This window comes from Podarcis gaigeae, assembly GCF_964106915.1.
Source record: "Podarcis gaigeae genome assembly, chromosome: 2".
Lineage (NCBI taxonomy): Eukaryota > Metazoa > Chordata > Lepidosauria > Squamata > Lacertidae > Podarcis > Podarcis gaigeae.
Genome location: NC_139679.1, coordinates 126461529 through 126468194, shown reverse-complemented (window position 1 = coordinate 126468194; position 6666 = coordinate 126461529). Strand labels below are relative to the sequence as shown.

Here is a 6666-nt window from a genome sequence, read left to right as displayed (position 1 = left end):
TAAGCATACACAAACTTTTTATTGGTAATATAAACACAGATAAATTAAGGATCTTTGCACTTTTACAATAGGCAGGGAATAATATGTGCTGAAAAACCAGAGAGAGGAGCTGAGAGAAGGTCTGGGGGTGGGGGTTTTCTTTTTGGGGGGAGGGGGAAAATGGGGAGGGGGAAAATGAATGAGGATTATGTTTTTTTGATAAGTTATATTGAAACTCTTAATAAAAAATATTCCCAAAAAAACCCCATAGTGTTATAGAACCATAGCGGTGTTAGGATTTTTATCTCACCAGCTGCTCAGCAAGCAGCACTATGGTTCTTTTCAACCACTGTTCCGCGGCACACTAGATGTTGCCTGGTGTGCCGTGGGAAAAATTCGAAAGATTTAAAAATAAAGTATTTTATAATTTTTCATATTTCTGTTTACTTACTATTTCATAATAAAGTAATTATAAAATACTTTATTTGTGTTTATTTGATTCCTATTCAAGAGAATTACTTTATATATAGTCAATATAGGCACAGAGTTAAATTTGTTAACATTTTCTAATGGTGGTGTGCCTCGTGATTTTTTTCATGAAACAAGTGTAGCTTTGTCCAAAAAAGGTTAAAAAACACTGGTTTATATCATGTGAGTGTCTGAGAGCGAGAGAAAGGAAGTCTCAGTACTGTTGGGGACTGTGAGAGAAGTTACTTTCACTTCTGTGTGAGATGTTGTTCTGTACTGCTGCTGAGGGGACGCAGGTGGCATTGTGGGTTAAACCACAGAGCCTAAGTGTTATCGTAAAATCTGGGTGCGAGGCTGCTTTGCCACCCAGCTCGTCGGACTAAGTCCGCGGGTCCCTGCGGAGGAAAATGAGCTCAGCCGGAGACAGGAGCAAGTTGCAGAAGATCCAAGTTTATTGCGCAACAGGTTCAAGGCGAGATTGAACAGCGAGAAAGGGGTGACATGAACTTTTGAAATTTCCCTCCATGCCCCAGAATACAGTGCAAAATACATCCCAGTTACATCATTAATACATTAAAGAGAGGTTGGGTTACACAGATTACATTATGAATACATTAAGGAGAGGTTGGGTTACACCGGATTAACATACAGAGGAGGGAGGGGGAATATGCAGAGCTGGAGATATGCGCAGATAAGCACATCCTGAGTACCGGTGATGAGAAGACAATAGTCCAAGTACCGTATTTTTCGCTCTATAACGCGCACCTGACCATAACACGCACATCGTTTTTAGAGGAGGAAAACAAGTGAAAAAACATTCTGAATGAAACAGTAGATGTATCATTTTTGTGCTTCATGCTGTGGCCACAGACATGTGATCTGATGGTGAATTTGGGCTGACCCAATGCAAAGATCCTGTGGATCCATGTGGATCCATGCTTTGTAACCACGTTTTTGCACCATTGCAGCCCCAGGCAACAGTGGGTGCGTGATTTTTGGGGGGCAGGCTGTAGCCATGGACATGCTATGTGCTCTGATGGTGAATTTGGGGTGACCCAATGCAAAGATCCTGAGGATCCATGTGAATCCATGCTTTGTAACCACGTTTTAAGTGGGGAGGGAAGGAAAAATATAGAAGGGACAAGGAGCACGAGAGGGGTGTGCGGAGAAGCAGCTGGCTAAGAATGCAGGAGAGGGGTTTAAAGGGGGGGGGAAGGAAGGCAAAAGTCCACCCACCCACTCAAGCCAGCCCTCTCTCTCTCTCTCATCTGCATGTTTTCCGCTGCCTGCCGAGTCCCCAGACGCAGCAGCAGCAGCAGCAGCAGCACCGGAGAAGGGACGCTCTGCTTTCCTCTCTACTTGCCTGGAGGGGAGGGGTTGCCTGGAGGGGAGGGGATTTCACTGCTCTTTGTTCCGTCTGAGCAAACAGCAACCGAAACAGAACAGGGCGGGCAGTAAGACCCTGAGGCAGAATGCAGGAAAGCAGCAGCCTCCTCTCCTCCATGACGGCGCAATATGATTTTTGCCTGATTTTTGCCATGCACTTGGGACAAACGGCTCCAGGGACCACACATTCGCTCTATAACACGCACAGACATTTCCCTTTACTTTTTAGGAGAAAAAATCTGCGTGTTATAGAGGGGAAAATACGGTATGTAAAGTCTGCCACCTGGCATTGCCTGGAGGAAAGGCTTGGCAGAGTGATTTGACAGGATTAGGGTCTTGACACCTTGTTTGAGGGATTATGGAGGACAGGGAAGGTGTCATGGAGTAGATTCTAGTCCCTTTTGACATTGACAATTTGAAATAAATGGATATATTGTAGCGAAGAAGAAGGTGAAGAAGACATGCCCCCACCCGTATCACTAAGACTTGCCAATCAGAAGGTCAGCGGTTCGAATCCCTGCGACGGGGTGAGCTCCCGTTGCTCGGTCCCTGCTCCTGCCAACCTAGCAGTTCAAAAGCACGTCAAAGTGCAAGTAGATAAATAGGTACCGCTCCGGCGGGAAGGTAAACAGCGTTTCCATGTGCTGCTCTGGTTCGCCAGAAGCGGCTTCGTCATGCTGGCCACACGACCCGGAAGCTGTACACCGGCTCCCTCGACCAACAAAGTGAGATGCGTGCCACAACCCCAGAGTCGGCCACGACTGGACCTAATGGTCAGGGGTCCCTTTACCTTTACTGCTGCTGAGAGAGCACAGACATGCTGATGGATTCTCTGTATATAGACCGTTGAATAAAGTACCGGTAGATTTAAAGCTCCGATTGTCTCTTTCTTCTGCAATGAGATGCCAGAAGATGAGTGTGCTCCTCTCAGGTGGGAGGGGGTCACTTGTCACCGGTCTCTCTGGACTGAGGAAGATTTATAGCCAGAGAGTGACCACCGGAGAGACGCCCTGGGAGACGTCTTGGGAAGGTGGTGGCCTCCCCGGGCGTTTTCCCAACAAGAGGTGGAAGGGACCCCCAGGGGTTATCCAGCTCGAACACCCCCCCGGCAATTCAGGAATCTCCATTGCAGCATGGAAGAGAGATGGGCACCTGACCCCTGCCGAAAACCCTCCAAGGAATAGAAAGCCCACGCCCTCAAACGGCTCTCACCACCAGAAACTTCTTCCTGGTGTGACACGTTTTCTCATTTTCTTCTCATTGGTTTTATTTCTATGCCAATGAGGAGCTCGAAGAGGGCGGTAAGTCGTTTTCTGTGGAGTTTGGAACAGACAGGGTTAAAACTCCGTGGTGCCCTGCATCTGGGAGGGGCCGGAAGCAGGGCCCTAGTCACAGGCTTTGTCTGTGAGAGTTACTTTCAGTTCTCACGGAGAGACGCTGAGAGACACAGACACAGCTCAACGGAGAGGCTGTGAATCTGTGTGCTTTTGGAAGCACGGAGAATGCAGGAAAACTCTGATGGAAGAGACTGATTTATGGCTTGTAAATAAACACTTCTAGAGATAAGAACCGATCTGTCTTTGGACTTAATTTATCCCTTTCTCTTTTTTTTTTTCCAAAATTTTTATTAGGTTTTTTTAATAAAAGAGATACAAAAATAAAAAACAGCATTGTTTGTGTCTTTACAAAATTTCATAACATCTTTGGACTTCCTCGCGTCATCCGCTCGCACTTACATTGTTCATAAAATTTTTCAAGCAAATTACCATCTTATTTGTAATCTTATAACCAATCATTACAATATAGTCTAATAATGCTCATCTAATTTAGTGATGGCCAATTGTTTATAATCAAGCATCCTTCTTAGCATTCCATCAAATTACAATAATTTTGTAAATAAATCTTAAATTTCTTCCAGTCTTCTTCAATCCTTTCTTCTCCCAGGTCTCGAATTCTGCCAGTCATTTCCGCCAGCTGCATATAGTCCATCAGCTGCATCTGCCATTCTTCCAGCGTGGGTAGATCTTGAGTTTTCCAGTTCTTTGCGATGAGTATCCTTGCTGCCGTTGTTGCATACATAAAGAAAGTTCTGTCCTTCTTTGACACCTTCTGGCCGACAATACCCAGAAGGAAGGCCTCTGGTTTCTTAGTGAAAGTATACTTAAATACCTTTTTCAGTTCATTATATATCATTTCCCAGAAGGCCTTCACTTTAGGGCAAGTCCACCAGAGGTGAAAGAATGTTCCTTCATTTTCTCTACATTTCCAACATTTATTGTCAGACGAGTGGTATATTTTGGCAAGCTTAACTGGGGTCATGTACCATCTGTATATCATTTTCATTATATTTTCTTTCAAAGCATTACATGCAGTAAAGTTTAGCCCAGTGGTCCACAACCTTTCCCATTCCTCAAACATAATGTTATGCCCAATGTCCTGTGCCCACTTTATCATAGCCGATTTAACCATTTCGTCTTGTGTGTTCCATTTCAACAGCAAGTTATACATTCTTGAAAGTACCTTAGTCTTAGGTTCTAACAGTTCAGTTTCCAGCTTCGATTTCTCCACCTGGAACCCTAGCTTTTTGTCATTTTTAAAAACTTCTTTAATCTGAGCGTGATGTAACCAGTCTCGCACTTTATCCTTCATTTTTTCCATACTCTGCAATTTCCAGTTATTTCCATCTTTTTCTAATATTTCCCAATATTTTGGCCAATTGGCTTCCATATTGGGTCTTTTTCGGGCCTTAGCTTCCAGAGGTGAAAGCCACCTTGGGGTTTTATTTTCCAATAAGTCTTTATATTTTGTCCAGACATTAAACACTGCTTTTCTGACAATATGGTTCTTAAAGGCCTTATTGATCTTAACTTTGTCATACCATAAGTATGCATGCCAACCAAAATTATTATTAAACCCTTCCAGATCCAACACATCAGTGTCTTCGAGAAGTAGCCAGTCTTTTAGCCAGCAGAAAGCTGCGGCTTCATAATACAACCTTAAGTCTGGCAGGGCAAAGCCCCCTCTTTCCTTTGCGTCAGTCAATATCTTAAACTTAATTCTGGGCTTTTTGCCCTGCCAGACAAATTTAGAAATATCTCTCTGCCACTTCCGGAAGCATTCCGTCTTGTCTATAATCTGTAGTGTTTGAAACAAAAACAACATTTTTGGCAATACATTCATCTTAATAGCAGCAATTCGGCCTAACAAAGAAAGCTTCAATTTTGTCCAACTGTCCAAGTCTCTCTTAATTTCAGACCAGCATTTTTCATAATTTTCCTTAAATAGACTCAGATTTTTTGCTGTTATGTTCACCCCTAGGTACTTTACCTTTTTCACCAATGATAATTCTGTTTCTCTCTGAAACTGTTCTGATTCAATATCTGTCAAATTTTCCCCCAACACCTTAGTTTTCTGTTTGTTTAACTTAAATCCCGCCACCCGACCAAAATTGTCAATCAATTGTAAAACTCTTTTCGTACTAGATTCCGGCTCCTGCAGTGTCAAAACTAGGTCATCTGCAAAAGCTTTAAGTTTATATTGTTTCGCTCCGACCTGGATCCCTTGCACCAACCGGTCCCCTCTGATCAAGTTTAAGAGCACCTCCAGGACTGAGATAAATAACAAAGGGGAAATCGGGCAGCCTTGTCGTGTTCCTTTTTCAATTTTGAACTCTTCTGTTACCACATTATTAACAATCAATTTTGCTTTTTGTTCTGAATATATTGCGTCAATCCCATTTTCAAAACCCCTCCCCACTCCCATTTCTTTTAAATTTCCCTTCATAAATTTCCAAGAGATGTTGTCAAAGGCCTTCTCCGCATCTATAAAAATTAGCACTGCTTTAGTGTTTATGTCAGTTTGCAAAAGTTCCAAGACATCAATAATGTTCCTTGTGTTAGCAAACATATGTCTGCCTGGGAGAAAGCCTGCTTGGTCTTTATGAATTACTTGACTTAAAACTCTTTTAAGTCTGTTTGCCAAAACATCAGCAAATATTTTGTAATCCACATTTAAAAGGGAGATGGGGCGGTAGTTCTTGAGCTGTGTCTTTTCAGTTTCTGATTTTGGTATCAATGTGATGAACGCTTCTTTCCACGATTCTGGCGCCTTCTTTCCCTCCATAATTTCATTGCTGACCTCCAGCAGTGGTTGGATCAAATAATCACTTAATGTCTTATAGTACTTGGAGGTCAAGCCGTCTGGCCCTGGAGATTTGCCCAATTTCAAGTTCTGAATGGCATGTTCAATCTCTTGTCGTGTTATTTTGCTGTTCAGGAGTAGTCTATTTTCTTGTGACAATTTTTTCAATCCGTTTTTCCTCAAAAATTGTTCAATCTCAACTTCATTCTGCGGCCCTTGAGTATATAATTTTTTAAAATATTTTTGAAAACACTTTCTAATCTCCACGGGGTTCTGTATACTTCTTCCTTCAATTTCCAAATTTGTTACTATGTTCAATTTTTGTCTCTTCTTCAACTGCCAGGCCAGCAGTTTCCCACATTTATTTGCCGATTCAAACGTTTTTTGTTTCATTGATTTAATCTTCCATTCTATTTCCTGGTTTATCAGTTTTGAATATTGTGCCTGATGAAGTTTAATTTCTCTCAAAATCGGCTGTGACTTCGGATTGGCTCTTAGCTTCTTCTCTAGTTCTTTAATTTTCTCCAGAATCTTGTCTTTCTTTTCATTTTGTGTCCTTTTCCTTATGGCATTCTGTTGTATCAAGAACCCTCTCATCACAGCTTTGCTTGCGTCCCAAATTGTTCTTTTTTCCACCGCGGTGTTCAGGTTTATTTCAAAATAGTCCTTTATAACTTTTTGGGCCTTCTTAAT

The 6666-nt window shown here is 42.3% G+C and overlaps 1 protein-coding gene across 2 annotated transcripts in view; it reads left to right on the top strand.

Annotated features, from left to right (window-relative positions):
• Positions 1 to 6666, top strand: part of LOC310837217 (uncharacterized protein) — a 277947-nt gene that overhangs the window by 103417 nt on the left and 167864 nt on the right. The window lies entirely within an intron of this gene.